General features: G+C 37.5%; 1 protein-coding gene across 4 annotated transcripts in view; it reads right to left on the reverse strand.

Moving 5' to 3' along the window:
* Positions 1 to 12578, reverse strand: part of SHANK2 (SH3 and multiple ankyrin repeat domains 2) — a 339413-nt gene that overhangs the window by 132892 nt on the left and 193943 nt on the right. The window lies entirely within an intron of this gene.

Consider the following 12578-nt stretch of genomic DNA (forward strand, 5'->3'; position numbering starts at 1 on the left):
GCATCAAAAGCCCTTTTTCAATCCTATTGAATGTTGCATGCTGCAAGAATCCCACATGATCATCTGACAGCCTACAATGCTAACAACGTGCAGCTGCCTTGGCGTCATCAAGCACAAATTTCCACAGCATCAAGAATCTGCATAATTTGAAATAGTAACAAGGCATGCACAAGCAGGAAAAACACATTTCTAAGGAATATTTCCTCTCCTCTGATAAACAATTAATATCATAAAACAAGGAGACGGTGTAAAGGACTATTTATGTAAGCAGTGTTCCCTTAAAGAGAAAGTAGCCTTAGGAATCTTGCTGTCATTGGCTGAGATAAAAGTAGATGGTAGATGAAGAAAATGCATAAAATGCACATTAAAATGGGACCTTTCAGATACAGTGAATGATCTGTAAAAGCCCTACATTAGTACCTTTCATTAAATAAGAGGTTACTAAAAATAATCTCCAAGCAAAAAAGGCAGAAAAAAAATTTTGAAAGCTCTTTTAGGTATAAAATCATTGCACAGCACAAGTTGCATGACATTTTTAGCAATAAAGGCAGTGTCAGGGGTTAATTTCATGGACTGTAAGCACTGTAAGCCATGCTGCTTTAAAATACCTACAGAACTATTTCAGGTACAAAGAAGTATGAGCAAGTTTTCTTTTCTTAATTTTTTACCACTCAACTCTTGCTACCACTGGTCTCATACAGAATCCAGTCTCTAAAGCAGATCATGCAACAAAAGACCAGATCTGCTTCAGAGCCATTAATAATCCCAGAGGGGAGGAGGAAACTAAATAAAGAAAAAACGGTGTGACCTTTTTATTTAAAGCTCTGAACAAAGAGAAGGATGATGATATCAGGACACCAATGGACAGCCTCCAAACTCCGGATTTTTCATGTGTCATAGTCTATTGTTTTGGTGACTTTCCAACTCTGAGGGATGAAATTTCACACTACTGCTAAAGCAATGATGTAAGTATGGCTTCCAAATCACAGAATATTTAACACCACACAAGAATTAAAACTACTACAATGGTGACTTTGTGAGCAAGAGATGATCTCCCTAAGTACCAACAGCTCTTGCACACTGTCTCTCAACCTACTCTGTATCATTGAGACATTACCTTTTCTAACAATGAATACCCCTGCTATGGAAAGGATATAACAAGAAAATGCCTGTTTATTGAGGAAGCCAAACACACTCCTCTTCAGGGATATCAAGGTGGGATGGAACATGCAACTCTCAGAGCCCATAGTGGAGCACCAAAGTTCTCCATCACCATCCTGATGTTATAAAAGCTCACGGATCCTGCCAGTGTATTGACTTATTTCCTTCATTCCACCACTCCCGTTTTCCAGATGGGGCTCTGTCTTCATCCACTGAAGAATCAACAGCAAAACTGGCTCCAGCCTGTTTCTTAACACTCAGTCAAATTAGTAGAACCATTTCCTTCAAGTTTCCTTGTAACCAATCAATGGCTTAACAGAGGTTAGAAGGCCGATGAGAACCTGATCACAGCAAGGGTTCAAAGAACACCTCTCCCCTACCCAAGTCCCACTCTCCCCTCAATTCATTAAGATACAGAATTAAAAGCTTATCAGCCCAGTGCCTCCACAAACCTTGCTCTGACTCTTTCATCTCTGTTGACAAAACCAAACAAATCCATAATATCATTCCTTAAGAAACTGAAGGCTGAAGTTGCAAAAACAGTGCTCGGAAAACTTGAGATCAATTCCCCTGATCAATATTAGGCTTCTACAACTAAAACAACAGGCATCTTAAGGTCCTTCCACACTTGGCTAATGAAATAAATGGGCATTTTCAAGTAATATTCAGATTAAAAGTATAAAAAACACCTATGATTTTCTTTTCAGTATAGCACATTTATTGCATAAACTACCCAGTTTAATACTTCAATTTAGATATATAAAGTGAGAATACTAAACTCCCAAAATTTTACAAAGTTTTGAGTTTTACATGCAATGGGGAGGGAAGAGGAAAGAGAAGCACAACATGATTCGTGGTAAGATAACACATAAACTGATCTCTATTTTTGACAGATATAGCTTACTAATATAGGGTATCAGTCATGTACTACATAATGAAAACAACATCACAACCTGTAAAGTAAAAATATAGGTTTGAAAAAATCAGATGTTGTAGCCATTTTTCCTTATTTGTGTACTAGGAGAAGGGGATCTACAATAATCTTATGGCAGGAGCAGTTAAAACTTTTTAAAGCAATACCAGAAAGCAAATTGATTCTCCACACACCCCCTGGTGCTGCAGAGTGAAGAACCAGCAGCGGAAAAAGGATGGAAAACCAATAAGCACATAAAAGTGAACTGATCTTGCAACTTCCACACCCCTTCTCCCAGCAAACTCACTTTGAATTCCCAAGAGGAGGGGCAGAAGAGGGGGAAATTTTAACCCCTGGCTGTTTGCAAAGTGCTTTTTGTTTGCTTTGCCATGAGAATTTTATTGTCAGAGTCAGGGTGGATCCCTCCACTCAAGGTCTGCTCACAGTCTGCCTTGTCTTGGCAGGCAAAGTGGTGCCGAATGTGAAAGTAGGTCAAAATTTCTCACCATGAGCCTTCTTGGCAGCAGTTCTTTGATCATGAAGGTGTTGTAAATACTTAGCAGCAGAATTCAAACAAGGTAGAGCTACCAGTGACAAATGAAGGTGACATTACATTAGAAGCCTGTTCAGAGGGCTCAGCTCAAGCAAGAAGAAGAGGCATTTCTCCCCAGATGCCTTCAGTGCTCTGCACAGCTCTACATGAGGCTGAACAGTCTCTGCTGCTTGTGATATGCCAAATTTTAATAGGTAAAATCCTTAAAATCCATTTCTGTCCCATCTCAAACCAAAATTAAACAGTCTCCATTTCAGAGTCGAGTTCTCAGAATATTACCAGTTCCATATTATAGTAATAAAATGAGTAATTTTAAAATCAGTAGCTCATTACTTAAATAGGGCATGCACTACTTTGACTTTGGGCTCTGTGAGACCAAGATTCATTGTATACAAAGTTAAATGCAAAAGACATCCTACCAAGTGCAGAATATTTTTGCATGAAGCACAATCATAAAAACTTGAGGTCAAAAAACCCCAATCAATCTAAATATTTGTTTCATCCAAACAGTAAATACTAGAAAATATACTTGTTCGTCAGTTCATGTAGTTTCTTTAACAATTTAAGAATCGTGCAGAGCTGTTACTATTTCCATAATTTTACAGTCTTGCCAATGGAGAAAGGGAAATACAGAGATTTACCCATGGTCAGACACGAGTTTTGAACTCAGCACTGTTACATTCAACATAACAACCATCGTTTGTGTAGGCTTTTCAAAACAGCAAGGATTTCTGCTGACAGCCCATTAGGATGATATTTGAGGAAGGAAGTAGAAACGTCAGGTCCTTCATAAAAATCTGCATGAAGAAAATAAAGGTTGAAGCACAGGTTCCTGATGGAGGCAAACCCATGAAACCCAGCTTCCCTTTTCTCATCTACAATAATTACACCCTCTCCTAAAGCATGACTTATTCCACAAGTTAAAATACTAAATTACAGAGATGGAAACTACCAGGACTACAGGATGTATTTAGGTAAGTTTGTATCAAGTATATCATTGCTGATTTCAATCTGAAAAACAGCACGTAGAGTACACTCCACTGAAAATTATCATAATTATCTGGAAACAAAGTGGCTATTTGGGATATTGTCAATCTCTCCCTAAGGCAGAGAAAAAATGAATTTAAACAGGAATTATTTTCCTGATTCTCGGCAATCATGTATCTCCTAGAAACATAATCTAAGTGGAACCTTTTCAGCTTCAACAAACTGGACCTCAGCCTTCCAAGCCAGGAGTTATTTGACAGTTCGCAAAAGAAAGTCAAATAATCAGAGCTACAACTGAGTGAATAGCCGCCTCAGCCCACAGCCCCTTCAGTCACATGGCCTGCTCTACCTCAAATGAGAAGTTACTCTCTCCAAGATCACTTCTTTCAGTTGGCCAAGTAAATCTAAATCTCTTCATTAGCTCATTTTCATGCCCTCTCCTCAGCACTCTTGCAATTGCAATCTTTTTGAAAGATCTGCTGAATTCGCAGTTACATCTTAGAACAATCAAATACCCTGCCCGGTGTGATAAAATGATATCTAAATCATTCCACAAATTTATATGCAGTGTCTAAATGCAGTCACACTAATTCCTTTCAGGCTAAGACAGCCACTTTATGGTGGTTATGTTCAAATCCATAAAAGGGAATTTGGGAAATCTGTTCAAGATGAAGAGCTCTTTTCTGCATGTTCTGACAGTCAATCCGTGTTAAAGGCACATCAAAAAATTCTCTCCAAGTATTTCCCCTTTTTTTTTTTTGCAAGTTATGTGACCTGGCACCGTATAAAATAGAAATTATGTCTACAGAGTATCTTACTTTAAGATATAGCAAACTTCCAGTGGGAAAACATTTGCTGTTATTGCTGGAAGGGGTCAACATTACTATTTATAGTCATCTACTCTAACGACTTCAGGAAAATTGGCTAATCCTAGTAATTAAGGCCTTCAAGATTAATGAAGGTTCTGTACGTGATTGCTCAAGTTTCCCAGGCATTGATCATCCATCCATGGGTCTCACAGAAGAGCCTCCACAGCTCTGGTGTAACGTGCACTGCAGTAATCACTTGCTCAAGAGGTTTAAGCTACACCAGTGACTGTGGTTCTGTGCACAGCAAATATGAAAACACACAGACTTGTCTCCGCCCAACCCACTGAGAACCCAAACAGAAACACTGAGAAGTGGCCAACCATATATTCAAATTCACAGGAACTTGTAATATGTTCACAGAATCACAGAAGTTTGGGTTGGAAGGGAATTTAAAGATCATTTCATTCCAACCTCCCTGCCATGAACAAAGAACCTTCTGCATGTTGCTGTCATGTGCAGAGATCAATCCTAATTTCAGTCATGTAATGACGGAAATTAGGATTGTTCCTTTAGAATAAATATTTATCTGGAAGTTTATATCAAGATATGTTTGGGAGGAAGAAAGTATTTTTTTTTCAAATAGATGGTTAAGTGCCTCAACATTATACTCAGGGAAGAAGCAACCCATCATTACAATAGAAATACTGGGCAACAGTAAACTTTAAGTTGATAAATTCCTTACTAGGTAGCTGAAGATAGAAACTCAAGGAGTATAATGATGGTATAATAATTAAAATACAATGGAGAAGGGATGAACAGAATCACATAGAACTAAAAATTCTCCAAGTCATTTTGCTATTTCACCAAAAAAAACTCAGTTAAAAAATCAGGGCTGCATATGGAAGTGCAGCCAAATGTTAGTTGTGTTGGCACAGCTGGCACTCAAGCAAAAAACCCCCGAGAAGTAAGAAAAGATCACCATTACTCTTCCTTGCACCCAGTTCCTCTTTGGCTTTATAATTTGTGGTAAATAACTTCAAACCAGAAAGTCAAGTAGCTTCTTGAAAATAGAAATCCAGTGAAAGCTTAATTTTGTGTTATATATCTTATATATCTTATATATCCTATCTCAGGATAGGATATGAAGGGGAAAAAAATTTCAATGGTAAATTCATAATCCTAAATGAATTTATATATACACACTATATATAGGATACATATGCACTCATATGTACGGATATATTGATATCCATATATGAATATATATATACACACAGAACACAATTAGTATTATAGCCTTTATAAAGGCAAATATTATTATTCTTTTGCATCTGCACTGGTAGAGAGGAAAGAAAAAAGCATGGGGGATGAGGAGAGTGGCAAAATGAGCTTAAAAAAGTAAAAGCTTCATTACTCTATATTAATGTGGTGGTTTGGGCTAGGCCTTCCTTGATGACCAGTTTGTAACCAAGGAAAGGTCCAGATTTACCCAGTATTCCCTACGATTTTTACGTAAGCCAGATTATAAGAAGAAAGGAGGAGAGGCCTTCGCTCTCTTTCCTTCCGGCGGCTTGGAGGTGCAGGTTCCCTGCTGTTGAGTCTGCCGTGGTAAGGCCTTCCTGACATTGGGAGGCAGAGGTTGCCGGCGATCGTTCCAGAGCGACCCTCGGTTGTCCCAGGAGAGTAGTGAGCTATTTTTTCTTTGCTAATTCTTTTAGTTGTTAGATATTGGGTCACTAATTGGAATATATATATATTTTATTTTAGTTTTGTTCCCTTTTCCCTTCCCCCTTCCCTTTCCCTTGTGAAATTCTATATTTTAATTGTATATAAGTGTAAATATATTTATATATCTCACTTTGGTTGTCTCTCTCTCGTTTCGGGTTTTCTTAGTTTTTTTTTTTCCTCCCTCTTCTCCCTGAGGTTTTAGAGGGGGGGGGGACGACTTCTGGTGGTAAGGTTTGGAGACTTGGCAGGGAGCCAGCTTCAAACCATATCAATTAATTAATTTCATTTGTATTTTATAGATGAACAGTCAATCCAAATATCACATATGACAAAGCAAAAACCATCACAAAATATGCAGGCAGGTGTCCATCTAGCAGAGAACATGAGTTTTACAATACAGAGTCCTTCAAACTATTTCATCCAGATGTTCCATCTCTCCCATTAATATTTTGGGTTACAGAACACTTCACTTACACCTGATACTCAGTAGCAATTTTCAGTCTTAATTATCAAGCAATTGAACAACTTAAGGCTGCACTATGAAAATATTAATATTCATTGCTCCCACTATGAGCCCTGAGCAAATAGACTGTACAAACACATATGTTTATGGAACTAGAATATTTATCCACCTTACTGTGTGGATTTGTATTTTTCTACCCCAAACCAGCTGCAGTTCAAGTCACCAAACCACACAGAAAAAGGAATTTTCTCCTTAATCACCTTAACATATAAATTATTTAGACACAGTTTTGTAATTTTGTTATATCCGCCTTCCTCAGGATTTCTTCACTTGTGTTTCTATAATACACTTTCCTCACATTTTGAATTAAAAAATAAAACAAACAGAAAGTGTTTTATCAACACTTCAAAAATGTGCCACAAGCCCTTTAAGGCCGCAGTTTGACATTGCAGGTCTTTAAAACTATTATTAAACTCACTATACATTTTCAGATCGTAACTTGATTTGCCCAGAGAGTTTAAACAAAAATAAATTATGAAATCGAGGGAAGAAACTGGTGATTTCAGGACTGGTGATAACCATGAATTTCAAATTAGTTTTAAGGGATCTCTCAGGTTTTCTATCACACCCTGTTTGCTATTATTGTTTGGAATTATCATCCTCCTGTCCTGCATTCTTTGGAAACTAAATACAGCTGTAACCACAAGAAATGTGAGTAACCCTGACTGTTCATTTCAGCTTTACAGAGCTATTTCACTTAAACGTCTACATGGTACAAAAGAGCACTGAAATCCTCAGTGTTAAAATTCCTATGAAGTTTTACACCAAAAAGTTTTATGCCTTTAGTATAAAGTGTCTTACAACTAAGTTTAAAGTTCTGTCTCAAAACAAATGAAGCCTCAACAAAGGCATAAAGTTTTTCTGAAAACATCTTCCCACTTTATTCTTCTCCAAGAGCTTTAAAAATACATTGTGGAGTGAGAAAATTTGATTTTCTAGGATTTTACAGAAAGGACATATAGAGGTGATGTGAACCACAGTTTAATTTTCACATATCCTTTTAAAAATCCTGACTAATCACCACTTTATTTTACAGTCTCATTAATATCAAAAAGGAGGTGGAAACTCTACCTTTTTTTCTGAAATATATTCTCCCTCTCCATTTCTCTAATTGCACTAAGTCCTTGAGTTATTTTAAGCCTAAATTATTTGCTTACTTACCTGAAAATAGCTTGAGAAATGTCCATCTTAAGAGCTCTCCTGCATCATGATTTTCAGCTATTTTGTCAAAGCATGGCCAGTTTAGCCCAAAATTTTAGTGGCAGTGAAAAATCACTGACTTTACAAATACCAGCTGATCAAGTGAGAAAATTCTACATATTTTAAATTGGCCATTACTTCTCTTAATTAAGTGAATGTCAAACTGAAATCTCTACTTATTGCCCCATTCCTTTGACATTCAACTACAGCTCACTGGTTACACTGACATGCAATTTCTGGGAATATGAAGTTTTTATTTTCTAGGTACTGGAGACAGGTTGTTTTATCATTTCAACTCAATTGAGTAACTAAAGATGCACAGAGTTTAATTTTAAGTGTATTTCAGAATTTATGATATTTGAGTAGAGGTATAAACCAGCTCTTCCACAAATATGACAGTGCTTTGGACATGGTAGTCTAAAGGATCATATAATCTACTCAATAGCAACTCTAGTTTTCAATAGTAGCACTCAATTCTTAGTTCTGTTATCTGTGCCTAAAATACTTTCTAAATTTTTTTTTAATTTAAAAGATAGAGAAATTAGAAAACATGTGGGTAACAATCTTTTTCCTAAAAATGTAGTTTTCCTAAAAATGTAGTTTCCTGGTGCGCATATTTAACATTCACTATTCCTCTGCTCAGAATTTTGCCATGAAATCAGTTTTAGTGAAACACTCATTAAAGCAAATCTTTTGTTGATACGTTTTAGTCTAAATTAAGCCTTTGTTAGACATTATATCTCCAGGATACAAGACGATCTTTTATGTCAGGGAGATTAGGAAGCCCCAGCAACATCCCCAGCTACTCAACTGGTGGATGTGCCAATCATTCCAATGGAGCATCCCCATCTGCATACCACAGTCCCTGAGGATGTAGGGAGCATCTGTCTCTTGGCTCAGGTAAGGAATAATAGTTTCAAAGGATCTGGATGGAGAATTGCTCCATCCTCCAGGTTCTTGGAATTCAGCAGCAGAACAAGCTGTGGGTTTAAGTCTGACATACTCGGGACTCAAGCCCAGATCTTCTTTAGTCCAGGTGAACCAGCTGTTGCTTGTTCTTTGTAGGGTTTGACTCCACTTGATTTATAAAGAAATACAACTCTAGCTCCAACAAAGAAAACAGAACTTTGTCTCAAGACAAACAGAACTTTGTCTCCTTCCATTGACCTCATGTTCTGCACAATGGAAAGGATCAGCTTTTCTTAGAGCATGAAAGTCAACCCACTTCTGAGTTTTTGATCAAGAGGAAAAAAATACACATATCGTTTGCCAGCCACCCTTAGAACTTGGCTCACAGATCAAATTCTCCAAATGCAACAAATATTTGTGAAAATCTGGCTGGAAAGGGGGGGGGGGGGGAATAATAAAAGTTGTTTAAATCACTGTTCCCACTGGAGGAAAACCCACAGTGAGAGCCCAACAGTTATTTGTTCTTTTTGACCTGTCGAAACTTCCAACTGCAATCACTTACTGGCACTGTATGGGGGCTTTGCTCATCTAGTGATTAGGTGAGAGGACAGTGGCCAAAGGTGCAGTGGGTCAGGAATTAAAGGTCACCCAGAGGAAGCTCAGTCATCACAGTGGAGGTTGGGACTCAGGAATGGAAAGCACTGATTGCTAGAAACCTAATCATTCTGTTTTTCCCCAAAAAACCAAAAATTTTAATCTCCTCTGCTGCTTGCATTTAATTATGTGGCTCCTGTTTCTAACTAACCTGGTGTGACACCCTCACAAACTTCTCTTTCTGTCTTCACTTTCTGCATTTCCTTCCCTTCCCTTTCCCCTTCCCCTTTCTCCCCTTCCCCTTCCCCTTTTCCCCCTACCCCTTCCCCTTTCCCTCCCTTCCCCTTCCCCTTTCCCTTCTCTTTTCTCTGTTCCAATTTAGGAAACTTTATTCCACCCCAGGCACAGGACACAGGCTGCTGCTCTCAGTTCTGACATTTAAATCCATCCTCTTCTCCAGCATCTGGTCAGAAGAGCTGCAGAGGAAATACAGCTGTGCAGGAAATGGCTCATCCCCCAGATCACAGCCCTTGCTGTGATCTTCTGTACCCGCAGTAACACAGTTAGGTTTGGACTAGCAATAGAGGTAGATCCCAAAAGTCTTTCAGAAAGAGCGTTTTAACTTTCAGTTTGGGAAAGGATATATATTTTTTTTTTAACTTTGATCTTGGAAACTGTTGATCTTCCTTTGCTAACACTTATCATTAAAAATTTAGCAAATACCTAGCCAACAAAACGTCAGACAGATTTTAATCATTACTTAACAAACCATTAGTTGCTAAAAGCTAAAATCTTACTGAAGTGGTTTAAGCAAACTTCAGTATTAAGGCTACAAACAACTTAAAAATGTACTTAGAACAGAACGAAAACTTTTATCACTTGATAGATTTGCATCTTACTGAAATTATATTAGACTTTCATAGTGCAATTATACTACAGATTTCAATGGAGAGATGCTACAGTTCAAGTACACACACACACCCTTTTTACCTCCTATTTTAGCAATTATTTTAAATATTTGATGCAGTCACCAACATAAAAAGCTCCACCGTGGCAGCACACAACAGCAGGGGAGGCAAAGTGCAAAGTTGTTTATTAGCAACTGAAGTAATTTTCATTAGAAATCAAATAATTGTAAATGGAAAACTTCACATTTTACATCTCCACCTGTTCCACAGAGTCTACAATGCCTTAATTATTGCTTAAGTACACATATGCCAATTTTTCAAATTGTATTAAATTATGCTCTTCAAGTTAATGAGGCACCAGGTATTAAAACTGAGCTACCCTGGCCTTTCTGCCTTACATTAATAGCAGTTCAGTGCTATCAGATTATTATAGTTAATTAATTAATTGAGAACAGACAATAGGCAAGTCCAACAAGATAACTTTAGACATAACATGCACACAAAATAATTTTCATGCTTTGCTTCTACAATTTGACTGTTCTCTGTACCTAAAAGAACCAAGAGTATCATATATGCACAGATTTTAAATCACTAAATTCTCAGTGATCATCCAGGTGTAACCACATCCCCACATTACATGTTTCTAAATATCTTTTTCTTTACAACTATGAGCATACTCAGGTGTTTTTGCTACCATCTTGTAGGCAAAAACTGAGCTATGGATATAGGTAAAAAAAGTTCAAATACTGCTGCTTTTACTTCTTTCCACCAGAGGAAACCTAGAATTATATTTAATATACATGCCTGCAGGCAAGAACAACTGCAAAATCACTTTCAACTTATTATCAATATGGTAATCACAGAATAAAGTGAGAGGAATTGTGGATTTATTGTTTAAAGTGAATAGCACCATTTTAATATCCTTAATCCAGATCCTGCAAGAGATCATATGAACAGGAAAAATTGACAGGAAACATTAGTATGGTGGAACTGGTGCCATCCAACAGAAAACAAATAAAAAAAAGATCAGTTCATAGAATGACAGAATGGTTTGGGTTGGAAAAGACCTTAAAGATCATCCAGTTCCAACCCCAGATTATTTACTTATAACCCCAATGCAGAAAGACCAATTTATTCTCTATTTATTGACACTTCTCTCAGTGCCTCTCACTGTTCTGCCAGCCTAGGGACAACCAACAGGAAAATGTGGGAAGCAGGATATAAAATATAACAACAACTCTCATACATTCCTTCAGTTTTTGTGAAGATCTGTTTGCCAGGATTTAGTGGATTGCTGCCAAGCCAGCAGCACTCAGCAAGCACAGATGCCGAGTTCACCATATCATGGACACAGGACTACTGCAGGCGATAACCAAGGGAATATCCCTTTGCTCCTGTCAGTCTTACATTCCTCATCACTTGCAATGACCAGAACTCCACAAAAAGTTTCTGTCAAATTTTAAATATGTATTTAAACAGATAAGGAATTGCATTTTTCCAGAAGGAAGATTATTTATGTAAAACATCCACAGGAAACCAGATATCAACTAGATGAAAATATTTCTGCATCAAATTCAGAATTTCCACTAAAAAAAAGTGTAACACACCTTATGCTTTAACCAACAAGACAGCACCACTTACATGACAGCTTTGGGACAAATTCAACAGGCACATTCTGTGGGTTAAAAAAAAAATTAAATTTAAAAAGTTCTCCACAATATGAATTACAGGGGCAGACAGCTTCAGCTGTGCCAAAGAGTGTCTTTGAGCTGTTTAAGATTAAAGCTTATGCTGGCCTATCTGACAGTGCAGAATGACAACATCAACAGAGAATTGCTGGGAAAGAACATCTGAGAAGAATCTCCTCTTTTTTTTATGAGGTGTTTGTATGTCAATTGGCTTTTGAAGAGTTGCTTCTGTCAACTTCTACACTCCTGGGATGTGGATTCTGCTACCTGACTCCAAGTAGGGACATTAGGGTTAATGAATTAAGTTTTTAATTAAGCTGTCTTACACGTACCTCCCAGGCTACACCATCCAATTTCCCTCTTCTTCTTCACCCAGAAAAATAGAGCAAAAACCATAAGGCAAATCAATTTGGTCCTGTCATTAACTTCATGGCAACAAGCCTTTGGAGAGGGTTATTTGTTATTACATCCTGTGAGCTTCTTAATATTGTTGGAGCCACAGGATGGCAAGGAAAGGCATCAAAAAAACTTCTCCCATATAGTGAGTAGGACCATTATAGTGGTGAGAGAAAAACCTACACGTGAAAGTCGATAATAGTGGGAAG

Source organism: Manacus candei, unplaced genomic scaffold, assembly GCF_025592945.1.
Source record: "Manacus candei isolate 608988 ecotype Guabito, Panama unplaced genomic scaffold, ASM2559294v1 h1tg000009l, whole genome shotgun sequence".
Lineage (NCBI taxonomy): Eukaryota > Metazoa > Chordata > Aves > Passeriformes > Pipridae > Manacus > Manacus candei.